Raw genomic sequence first — 13297 nt, forward strand, 5'->3', positions numbered from 1 at the left:
ATAATTTATAGGTTGGTATTTCCTTTCTTGTCATGCAGATTAATTAACATTAATTTATAACTCATATTATTCTTTAGCTACCCTGCCATTATTTATTGTCTATGTATCTTTATGCAATTTTTAGACCTCAAATGAACATACCAAACACCCAGCACTAGTACCTTACCAAGGGTTGTTTTTATTAGGCTACCTCCAGTAGTTTTTAGCACATAGCTGTCATGTCTATGAAACAATAGCAACTAAATATGAGCCTTGCAGAATCATGATTGTGCTTCTCTGCAGCAACTTTTTCTATTTTAGGCAAGGAGAGTTTGTGCCCCAACGCGAAGAAGTCAGGGCGAGACACAGGCGTAGGGGTAGAAAGTGAAGACTTTAGAGAAGGTCTGATTTTTGCTCATCCCATGAAATTTGTCTTACAAGAAGCATTTCCGCTTGATTTATTTTGAGTGGTAAAGGAAGAATCAACTTAAGAGAATAAAAATAGCTATTTCATCTCTTTCTCTTGAGTTCTACAGTAATTTTCCCAGAAGTGCTCTGACATGAGTTCTAAGAGCTTCTCATGGGTGCAAAAACTAAAAAGCTCTGTTTTCAAACAAAGAGCCAACACTCTACTTATTCTAAGAGGTTTATAACAATTATTAGCATTTTTGAGACTCTGCAGAATCCTACAATAAAGAAAATTGTTCAACTTTATCCTGCCCAACATTTTGTGAATACAATTGATCACTGAATGCTTCCATTGCTTAACATGGACTATGGACTCAATTTGGGGATTTCTGTATTACTGAAAACTCATATGTGAAATATGTAAAGGAAAATAATGACCTCTAAAGTAGGCAAGTCAGAAATTCAGCATGAAGAATTTGACAGTCAGAACTGTAGAGCTAAAAAGAAAGAAAAAAGAAACAGATTTTAGAAGGCATTCTAATTTTAATAAATTTTGTAAACAAATATGTCCCCACATATAAAAAGGAAAATTCCAAAAGGGAGAAAAATACACATTCATGCACATATGCATGTAGATACTGCTGATTAAAATAACTGTGGAAGTAATCTCTAATAACTATGCCTTTGGTTATTGGCAGAAAAGGCTTTGAGAATTATCTAAGCAATCTTTTTAAAAGATAGCACGTTTGGTCTCCTCCACGTTCTGTCATTTACTGATGTTTCATTGCCTTGTGTAGCTGAGATTCAGAATGGCTAAATTTTAATCGCTTCTCGGCCTTTTGGCTAAGATCAAGTGTAGTACAGAATAGCTACATTTTTTCAATATTTTTACCACTCTACAGCTCAACAAGGAATTGGAAGTCTGTATTGTATTAAGTATGCCAGTGCCTGTTTGGCACCTTACCAACTACTTTTCCCTCCTCAGTGTTGAGAAAGCTCGCTTTTTCCTTATAGCCCAGTTCTATGCTCCTCACACAGAATGGAATAAAAAGATCCTTGTTAATCCTCAGAGCACTCAGCATTGAGGAAAATATGTTCGTGATTCTACTCAGGCAGATTTTAGGTCCAGCTCTTCCAACTGGATTGTCATCTTATTCTTTACAATCTTAAAATGAATTCCCACCTTTGACCACAATTCTTGTAACTGGATCTTTATTCTTGTTTGAGCCTGAATCTTTCTCCGGCAAACAGATGTATGCCAATACAAGTACCTGCAGCACAAGTTGGCTCCTGTTCACACAAAGAATACAATGAAAGCTAGGATCTAGAATTATGGTCAGTGTTAAAGCAGGCCTAGATAGAAGGCTTATATGATTCTTTCCCACCAAGGCACTAACTAGGGTTCCTTAAATAACAGCATGTAAATAAATGGGCTAAGAAGCTTAGTTGAGGCAAAGCCTACAGGTGGTAATACTGGTGTCTCTGTAAAGATAAACAGTTCAAGGGAAAAGAGCAGGTAAATCTTTCTATTTCTCCATGTATTGCTAACCTAAAAGCTTTTGGTCTTGTCTGCAACTGTGAATTCAGGCCAGGCCTATAGAAACAAAGAGACAGAAAAATCTGTAGATTAATCAGATCAGTACCAGGTAATAACCAGATCATTGTGGAACAAGGATGTCAGCATCTGGCCTTAAGTTATCTTGTTTCCTTTTAGAGTTTTCCCCTCACTCCTGGGTATCTTAGAAGATCAGTAATCCTTGACTACTGCCATCTACTTCATCAATAAGCAGCATTTGTTAGAAGCATATTGTGTTGGTTCTCCATGAAGGTATTTTAAAGATATACTCCATACTCAAAACAATTTCTGTAAGGGCAACAATTTCCAACAACCAAAGCAAAGAAAAGGTAAAAGGAAAGGAAAGGAAAAATGAAAATGGAAAGTGTATTGGGCTATTTTGCCTGCTGTTGTTCAGTTAAAACCTTGGCTTATAAATCTGGATTTATTTTGATATTGGGATTAGTAAGTATGTACCATGCAATGTCTATTGTCATCTATGTTGCACAACAACCCATTAATGGGTTTAAGTTAATAATCTATTTATGATAACTAAATTTTATGTCTGTAAAATTCATTGAGAACATTATAATTTCATTTTTCAAAGCATTATGTTGCAAAAATTCTAGTTATAAAATTCTTCTTGGGAACTTACACATAAAAGAAATAAGGACTTTTGAATTTTTAAGAATTCTCAGTATGAAACTTCTCTATAAATTAGAGGGATAAAAGGAGACTGGAAACAGCAGTGCTGGTCATCAATCTGCCACGTTTTTTGTTTGCTCCTACTTACCAAATACTGTATTGTGCTAAGGATAACACTTCAGCTCCTTCCTGTGAACATGTTCTGCTTAAAGTGTGACCAAAAAAGGAAAATGTTCTAAAAGAGCCTAAAGTTTATGTGAAAACTTTAACCTACTTATAATTTTGGTTGTTCACATTCAGTTCAAGAACAATAACTTCATTATTTTTTCAGTGGCTCAGTCCCTTTGGGGTCTTTCAGTGCTCAGCACTGGTTAGGCGAACTAGAATTTTAATTTCTTTTCCTCTCTGATAATCAGAGGAAGATCTATGATTCTTTAGGAAGAAGAATCCCAGACTAGTGGCTAAGGAGTGAAATAACCAGCTGATGACCTTAACCTACCATCCGCTTCCAAACGTCCTTAGTATCTGTTCTGCATGCTGTCAAGCAAAATGCTCTCAAACTCTCTTTCTGTAGGACTCCCTTCTTCCTCATTGCCTCATGCTGCTGGCTGTTGGGTTCTCAGAGGCAGACAGATTTTTGTTTCCTCCTTGTCCATTGGCAAGAGATAATTTTATCACCCAGTTTGATTCTTTAGAATCTGTTCTGACCACTTTTCCTTTTAACATTAGTTATAATAAAAAATAAGTAAACACAAATGCATGTATTGGAAATTAAGGAGAATTCAGGTACTTACTACTTTTGGAAAAGAATAAAGAAGATTGAAATAAAATATTCTTTCATTAATTCTACAGAGATGTAGCAACTTCTCATCCAATGCCAGTCAATGTGGCAGACACTCAAGACACAAAAGTGAATAAAACAAACAAGCTCTCTGATCTCATGATGCCCACAGCCTCATTATCTCCCTTTGAATAATCTGGGTCAACTTGGACATTTCATTTAGTTACTTAAGCTCTCATTTCTTTTTTTTTCCTTCTAAATATAGCAAAATAAATAAGCTAAATTAGATGGTACCAAGATCTTTATCATAACATCCTAAGAAAATTAACTGTCACAATCAGAATGAATTATCTAAACAGTATATCCTTCTACATATATCTCACTGATTAGCCTAGGGAGCTTTGGTTCTCATTAAACAATAAACATTTCCTACAGCATGGATTTAAAAAAGGAAAACAGATTCTTCAAATTTCATGAGCAAATCATTGCACTGGAAAACCAAAGGAAAGATTGTTCTTTTATTGTCATGTATAAATACATCTGCATGTTTTATTTCTACTTAAAATTTCAACATGTTACCTTTATCTAATTCGTGAAGTTATAGCATAAAAGGTGATTGATTCCAATTTTGTGCAGTTTTTTCTATATTTTGTTTACTGATAATAACATTTGGAAAGCAGTTCCATTCTTCCCAGCCTGTATCATATTGCCTTAACTTGAATCCCTGTGGATAGGCCTACACAACACTGATCCCTTAAAAGCTATTTTCATAGTGGTATTTTATGAATAACTGACAGAGGGTAGTTCCTTCTTGGTGCATAATGTTGAGCATTTTTTCTATGCTTTTACCTGCAAGGAACTATGGTTAAATATCATACTATATTAGCAATTGAAATAGTTTGACAATCAGCATACCTACTAACTGTATAAACTAGGTCACCTGGTAAAGGTCTCTGGAGCTGGACGGACAAACTGAGATAACTATAAATGGCAAAGCTCCCAGAAAGTGAAGAATGAGAATTAAAAATGATATTACATACCAGTACCAGGATCCTTAAGAGAATAGTTCTCTGGAAAATCTGTTCATATTCTTTTGTAAAAAGATTAGTGTTCTCACCTGCACTAGAACCTGGAAAATCAGTGCTTTTTATACCAGAGGACAGCTAAAGGAGGTTGACAAGTATAGAGTCAGTCAGCTAAAATATGATATGATTAGAGCCTAACATACTTCATAGACTGTAGTAGATATTCCACAAATGTCCACTGAATGTTCACATGAATCTCAGGAGAAGCTACAGGTGTGGTAGAGGAATCAATTTAGCACTTAAAAAATGGACTTGAGGTACACAAGGGAAATGGGAACAAGCCAACTGAGCTTACAGTAGAGCATAGGAGGATCTCAACTAGAATTGTATAATCCAGAGTTGTCTACTCAAAGCAATTGAAGATACTACTAACATTTATTGATTATTAACTTCATTGAAAGATAAGTTTTGACCATAAGTGGAAAGGATGACCAAAAAGCAGATAAGTCTCTGTTTCTTGAGTGTCATTAGGACAAAGAGAAGCACAAATGCACTTAGGGAACTGGGAGGGGGTGCCAAGCACTATAAATGATGAAGCAGCTAGGCAGAAATGGTGATGGAATCCAAAGGCAGCATAGATGACAAGCTTTTAAAAGTTTTCCTAGGCATCTTGCAGAGAACACTATCTCCACAAACAAACATAATGTTCCAAGATATTGAGAACTTGAGACAGGATTAAAAAAGAAGTGAAAGCATAAATCCATTCTTTAAGATTGATTGCATAATTTCTTTTAGAATTAGGCCAGATCCATTTCATTAAAAGTTTAATTATAATGATTTGTGTTATTATCCATATAATGACCTGAATCCCAAAGACTACAGCTCTGTGAAGTCAGGAAAAAAAGACTGTCCACTCAACAATGTATACACAGGGCTAGCCCAGTACATTCCATACAGGATACTCACAAAGACTTGTTTCAGTGGATGAATGAATGAATAGCTTGATTTCTTATTGAATTTGGAGATGAATGTATGTGGTATCCCGGTGAACTAATGTACCCTATGAACTGAGACCAAAGTTTAAATTCAGATCAGTCCTACTGAAGATATTTTTCAGAGATTAAAAATGATTAATGAGTTTCCTTTCAAAAAAAATCACATCACATCTGGCTTCTAATATTAAAAATATGTTAGGGGCCGGTGCTGTGGTGCAGCAGATTAAAACCCTGACCTGCAGTGCCCACATCTCATATGGGCACTGGTTTGAGGCCCAGCTGCTCCACTTCCCACCTGGCTCTCTGCTGTGGCCTGGGAAAGCAGTAAAAGATGGCTTAAGTCCATGGGCCCTGCACCCACTTGGAAGTCCCAGAAGAGGCTCCTGGCTCCTGGCTTCGGATCTGCTCAGCTCTGGGCTTTGCAGTCATTTGGGGAGTGAACCAGTGGATGGAAGACCTCTCTCTGGCTCTACCTCTTTCTGTAACTCTGTTTTTCAAATAAATTAAATAAATATTAAAAATAGAAATGTTTTAAATGATAAAACACAAAGGTAAAAGGTGAAATAATTAATGATTAATTATTTCAATTCCCAAATGGACCATTCTATTCATGGTTTAACTTCATAAGAATAATATTCTTCACTTTTGCTGTAGCAATGCCTTGCTTTTGTGCTAAAAGCATCAATCCACAGTCAGAAACAAAATGCATACATAAGAGTCACATCAAATTCTGTTTCACTTCTCAAAAAAATTCATTTTGACAACCAACTTTGAAATGGTTCAAAGCTCCAGTCTTACTGGGGCCACCTAGCACACAGCTTCCTCTACTTTTGTCCCAAGGATTTACTCCCTCTACTGGTGCAGAAAAAAACTGATTTTTGTTTTCTGTTTGCTCAACTTAAAGCTATGCTTTGAAAAGAGTGGTCGCCGGCGCCGTGGCTCACTAGGCTAATCCTCCCCCTTGCGGTGCCGGCACACTGGGTTCTAGTCCCGGTCGGGGCACCGGATTCTGTCCTGGTTGCCCCTCTTCCAGGCCAGCTCTCTGCTGTGGCCTGGGAGTGCAGTGGAGGATGGCCCAAGTACTTGGGTCCTGCACCCCATGGGAGACCAGGAGAAGTACCTGGCTCCTGCCATCGGATCAGCGCGGTGCGCCGGCCACAGCTCGCCAGCCGCGGTGGCCATTGGAGGGTGAACCAATGGCAAAAGGAAGACCTTTCTCTCTGTCTCTCTCTCTCACTGTCCACTCTGCCTGTCAAAAAAAAAAAAAAAAAAAAAAAAAAAAAAGAAAAGAGTGGTCCTGTCAGGAAGAAACATCTGCTTTCCTGATCAGATCTGGTTTAGACATGGGATGACCTTCACCCAAGGGATTTTCCCATGAATTTCTGTATATTTCAGAACTTTGTTCAAGATCAGTATATATAAACAGTAAAAAAACTAAGAGAAAAACTTTCTATCTTGACTTTTGCTAATGGCCTATATAGCATTTCTTCTTGCTATATTTTTTGCTTCTTAGAACTTATTTCTGTGGCAATTTAAAGTTGATTGCAAATTCTTTCTTGTTCTCCAACTGAGAGGTGAACTCTTTCCTCTCTATTTGATTCTCACTTGTCATGGAGCCACCTAACATTAGAGTATGGTATACTGACAACGTAATTGTTGTAGTCTATTCTTAATGTGGTGGAAGATTTTACTTTTTCCCATTTGGTATTCTCACTCTTGGACCATTTCATGTCAGTACCCATCGACAACACTATGAGAGCTCAAGAAACCTGGGAAGCTTTACGTAAGTAGTCCAGTTGACAGCCCTAGGTGAACACTCATCTAGGAGTCACCATTAGTTTCCAGCCACATAAGTAAGAAATCAAAGACACTGAATTTCAAAAGACTCCCCAGATGACTATGCCCTTAGCCAATCTCAAATGGAGATACACTCAGCGAAGCCTAGGCAACCCACATGATCATGGGAAAGAATCTAATAGTTGTTGCTTTAGGTCATTAAGTTTCCAGGTGGTTGGTAGGCACTCTCAGATAACTAAGACAGTGTCTCTGATGGAAGTACAGAATCTTATCATTTTTTTCTCTTCCAGTTTTCTAATCCTAGCTTTGTAAAATTTCCCTCCATGGTTTTTCTAGCCCAAATTGTGTTTCTGTTTAATCCCAACCAAGCTGAGACCTCAGGTGAACAATGCATCTATAATTTTTGGTATTTTTGCTCAAGATACTGAATTTCTAAGTAAACATGACTTGAACATCCCTTGTCCTGACTGTTGATGTACAGTGTAATACTTTATCACTTTTAGTATTTTTTTTGTTCTAGTACTATTGGTTGAACTCTGAAATTAACACACAATTATTCTTAGGTGTTTAAATTTAACTGAAAAGTGATCTCTGTTAAATATAAGAGTGGGAATAAGAGAGGGAGGAGATGTACAATTTGGGACATGCTCAAGCCGACTTGCCCCAAATGGTAGAGTTAGAAACATACCAGGGGATTCCAATTCAATCCCATCAAGGTGGCATGTACCAATGCCATCTCACTAGTCCAAGTGATCAATTTCTGTTCACAATTGATCACACTGATAGGTCTAAGAGTCAAAGGGATCACACAAACAAGACTAGTGTCTGCTAATACTAACCAATAGAATAAAAAAGGGAGAGAACAATCCAACATGGGAAGCGGGATACACAGCAGACTCACAGAATGGCAGATGTCCTAAAAAGCACTCTGGCCTCAGAATCAGCCCTTAAGGCATTTGGATCCGGTTGAAAAGCCCATGAGAGTATTTCAGGCATGGAAAGCCAAGACACTCTGGCAAAAAAAAAGAAAAGAAAAAAAAAAAAAAACTAAATGAAAGATCTCTGTGAGTGAGATCCCAGTGGAAGGAAAAGGGCCATCAAAGAAGGAGGTACCTTTCTCTGAAGAGAGGAGAGAACTTCCACTTTGACTATGACCTTGTCTAAATATGATCAGAATCGGTGAACTCAAAAGGCTTCCATAGCCTTGGCTACTCATGACTAGAACCTAGGGAGATTACTGATGGCATAAACAAAAGTGTCAAATTGTTAAGTCAACAACAGGAGTCACTGTGTACTTACTCCTCATGTGGGATCTGTCCTTAATGTGTTGTCCAATGTGAAGTAATGCTATAACTAGTACTGAAACAGTATTTTACACTTTGTGTTTCTGTGTGGGTGCAAACTGATGAAATTTTTACTTAATATATACTAAATTGATCTTCTGTATATAAAGAGCATCGAAAATGAATCTTGATGAGAATGGAATGGGAGAGGGAGCGGGAGATGGGAGGGGTGTGAGTGGGAGGGAAGTTATGGGGGAGGAAGCCATTGTAATCCATAAACTGTACTTTGGAAATTTATATTTACTAAATAAAAGTTTAAAAATAAATAAATAGCTAAAATAATTCTTTCAGTATTTTTTGGAAGTTCAAAAACAAAATAATGGCTAATAATGTCTCTAGTCATAATTATTAAGAAACTTGTATTGTTGTCATGTTCATGCATGTACCAAATTATACAGGTTCTACTTTGAAATTTAACTTTTTCCTCAAGTGAAGCTGAGTTTTCAAAGATCATTTTCCCAGTTTGTGTATTCCCTGTCCCTCCTGCATAATTTAACCACTGCTTGATCCTTCTTGTCTTCTTTTTCTCCTAACAATCTCCACAAGCTCCCCTCTGAATAAAGTACATTCTTTGCTTTCTTTCCCACAACTTCAACAATCTTTGTGTAAGTGCCTAGTGAGTGGGCTCAATACCAGCCAACACTGTCTGCTCAGCCCATGTTCATTATTCAGCTGAAGTGGTTTCTTTCCCATAATTTCCTTGTCCCTGATATTAAATATGATCTGCCTTTATTGGAGCCCTATTAGTTCTGTGTTGGCATGAGCATAATTTTAAAGGTCATGGAATATGGGGGCTGGTGCCATGGAGCACTAGGTTAATCCTCCTCCTGTGTGCTGGCATCCCATATGGGCGGTGGGTTCTAGTCCCGGTTGCTCCTCTTACAGTCCAGCTCTCTGCTGTGACCTGGGATAGCAGTAGAGGATGTTCAGGATGTGCAGGAAGCCCCTGCACCCACATGGGAGACCAGGAAGAGGCACCTGGCTTCTGGTTTCGGATCAGTGCAGTTCCGGCTGTTGCGGCCATTTGGAGAGTAAACCAATGGAAGGAAGATCTTTCTCTCTTACTGTCTGTAACTCTACCTGTCAAATAAAAATCTTTTTAAAAAGTATTGGAATATGAAATTAAAGATGTTTATTTTGGTAAAAATGAATTTTGAAATCCATTCAGGATGAGAGGCTTTTAATACTTCATGGAAAACTCATGCCTGGATTTCAAATTTTTGCACCATAATTAACTTATCTTTTAATTCCATTTCCCATAAACTTCTCTCACATTTTGTACAATTCATCAAAATTTAACTTTTATAGAAAAAGTTTCTGAATATAATGTAGAATTTACCTACTAATTTCTAATCTTAAAGTGTAGTCTCTGTGCCCCTTTTCCTGGTCTTTATGATTTAGTCACATCACTTTTTTATGATTATCACTACCCATATTTATAAAAACTTTCCACAGACATTGTAAGTTAACCATGATCCTCAAGTCATATACATTAAGAAACTAGACAATAGGAATTTTTAAACTTAGAAATAATAGGATACTGAGCACATCATCATGGAAGATTTTACCAGATGAGAAAGTAGTCTGTTCTCTGAAAGCTAATTATGTGATCCAATTTTTCTTTCTAAATTCATTTTTGGTCCAGTTGAATTTTCCTCATGTGAAAACACTTCTCCATTTAGTAATATAAGACACTGATTTCTCTATCTTATTTCACTAATGTTTGTCACCTTAAAAGCTTCATGAGGCCTTATTTCAAGGTTACTACTCATTGAACCAATCATATTGATTTTAAAAAATGGCATTTTCATCATGCCATTTTATTTATTTTTGACAAACTTTAACATTTATTATATTTTGTTATTTATTCAAAAGAATAACAGAGAGAGAGCAAGAGAGAAGGAAAGAGAAAGAGATGTTTTATCCCCTGGTCATCCCCTGGTTTATTCCCCAAATGCTCACAGCTTCCTGGGCTTGGCCAGATGAAGCTGGGAGCCCAGTAATCCATGTAATTCTCCCACATGTGTAGTAGGGGCCCAAAAACTTGAGCCATCTTCTGCTACCTCCAAGGATTCATTAGCATGAAGCTGCATTGTAAGCAGAAAAGCAGGAACATGATGGCATCCAAATGGCAGCTTTATCAGCTGTACCGCAATGCCCATCCTGCCATTTTAATTTTAAGTCATCTACTTTATTTGGCACAACCCCAATTCCATAATGAATCTATGTATGGTGATATGAAAACAGAAGGTTTTTTTAACTTATGCTAATTAAAATAGACACCAGTTTATATATGCAGCTAAGAATGAAGGATTTCAGAAAACAAAGTTATCACAGATTTCTATACCTCCTTTTTTTAATAAAGAAAAACCATGGAATGATATCATAAGAAAGGGAAGCATGGTATATGTGTTGTTTAATTGCTCAAATAATCTACCACCACACTTGGTAGAATAAATGAGCTAATAACTATATTACAAGGAGATTTCAAAAAGTTCATTGAAGGGTGAAGTAAAAGATAAAGATAAAATATGTAAACTTTATTTTTCAACATAAGCTCCATTAAGCTCAATGCATAGTTGAAAACAATGATACCAGCCATTTAAACCATCCTTAAAGAACTGAGGGTCCAAGAAACTAGCCATGTCAACACAGTCTTTTTTTTTTGTAACATTAAATGAACAAAAGTGGATGCTCTTTAGAGACTTTAAGATGAGGAAACAAAAGGAAGTCAGAAGGAGCGAAATCAGGACTGTAAGGCCAATGGCTAATGGTTCCCTATGGAGATTCATAAAGTTGCCCTTGTCTATGAGAGGAATGAGCTGGAGCCTTCCGGTACAGAACTCTCTCTTGAAGCTTCCTGGGCATTTTTCTGCCAAAGCTTTATTAGTTTCTCAAAATCTTAATAAACAGATGTTATGATTCTTTCACCCTCCAGAAAGTCAACAGGCAAAATACCTTGAGCATCCCAAAAAAACTGTTAGCAAGACCTTTGATTGGACCTCATTCACTTCTTGGTGCTCATGATTTGATGGTGCTTTTTCTTCAGGATACTATTGGTAAAGACATGTTTCATATCCTGTTCCAATTTGTTGAAGAACTGCCTCAAGATCTTTCTTTTTTAAAAAATAACTTTTTCTTAATTTTAACTTTATATTTTTCTGAAAGACAGAAACAGAGATTTCCCAGCTGCTGGCTCCTCCCCAAGGCTTGCAACAGCTAGAGTTGGTCCAGGTTGAAGCTGGGAGCCTAGAAATCCATCCTGGTTTCCAGCCCGAGGAGCAGCAACTCAAGTACTGGAGCCATCACGTACAGCCTCCCAGGGTGTACAGTAGCAGTAAGCTGGATCAGAAGCAGAGCCAGATACAAACCGAGGCACTTGGATATGGGATGGAGGATTCCAAGTGTCCTCCTAACTGCTGAACACCCACCATGCTACAGAATATTGAACCTACTTATTAAACAGTTCCATTGAAAGCTCTGCTCTTGTGGGCAGCTGATCGGGGTACAATAGTTTTGTTGTTGTTGTTGTTTATTTTTGTTTTGTTTTGTTTTGTTTTGTTTTGTTTTCTGACAGGCAGAGTGGACAGTGAGAGAGAGAGACAGAGAGTAAGGTCTTCCTTTGCCGTTGGTTCACCCTCCAATGGCCGCCGCGGCCGGCACATTGCGGCTGGTGCACCGCGCTGATCCAATGGCAGGAGCCAGGTACTTATCCTGGTCTCCCATGGGGTGCAGGGCCCAAGCACTTGGGCCATCCTCCACTGCACTCCCTAGCCACAGCAGAGAGCTGGCCTGGAAGAGGGGCAACCAGGACAGGATCCAGTGGCCCGACCGGAACTAGAACCCGGAGTGCCGGCGCTGCAAGGTGGAGGATTAGCCCACTGAGCCACAGCGCCAGCTGGTACAATAGTTTTGACACCTATAAAACAGGAAGTTTGCTCAGTTTTAATTTTTCAGTCAGAATTATGTAAGCTAAACCAGTTGGAATGGTTATGATGTTGGGTATTATTTCTACTGATAATTGTGGATTTTCTTCAATTAAAGTATGAACAAGATGAATTTTTTTCCTCACAAATAAATTTAGATGGTGTGATAATACATCTTAATTTTCAATATCATCTTGTTTCTTTTTAAAACAAGTTGTTTATTTCTAAGCTGATGATTTCTTTGGGGAATTGTCTCCATAAATTTTCATAAAATATTGATGATGTCAGCATTCTTACACCCAAACTTCATCACAAGTTTGATTTTTTCTTGCTTCAAATTTTTTTATTTTTTTATTTTTTAACTTTTATTTAATGAATATAAATTTCCAAAGTACAGCTTATGGATTACAATGTCTTCCCCCAATAATGTCCCTGCCACCCACAACCCTCCCATTTCCTGCTCCCTCTCCCCTTCCATTCACATCAAGATTCATTTTCAATTCTCTTTATATACAGAAGATCAGTTTAGCATATATTAAGTAAAGATTTCAACAGTTTGCATCCACATAGAAACACAAAGTGAAAAATACTGTTTGAGTACTAATTATAGCATTAAATCACAATGTACAGCACATTAAGGACAGAGATCCTACATGAGGAGTAAGTGCACAGTGATTCCTGTTGTAGTGACTCCTGTTGTTGACTTTACAATTTGACACTCTTGTTTATGCCATCAGTAATCACCCTAGGCTCTTGTCATGAGCTGCCAAGGCTATGGAAGCCTTTTGAGTTCACCGATTCTGATCATATTTAGACAAGGTTGTAGTCAAAGTGGAAGTTCTC

General features: G+C 37.6%; 1 protein-coding gene and 1 pseudogene across 1 annotated transcript in view; both read left to right on the forward strand.

The window, feature by feature from the left end:
- OXR1 (oxidation resistance 1) overlaps positions 1-13297 on the forward strand; it is a 796801-nt gene that overhangs the window by 202577 nt on the left and 580927 nt on the right. The window lies entirely within an intron of this gene.
- LOC127490902 (U2 spliceosomal RNA) lies at positions 1211-1287 on the forward strand (annotated as a pseudogene).

This window comes from Oryctolagus cuniculus, chromosome 6 (genome assembly GCF_051225735.1).
Source record: "Oryctolagus cuniculus isolate XC-2025 breed Fujian yellow rabbit chromosome 6, ASM5122573v1, whole genome shotgun sequence".
Lineage (NCBI taxonomy): Eukaryota > Metazoa > Chordata > Mammalia > Lagomorpha > Leporidae > Oryctolagus > Oryctolagus cuniculus.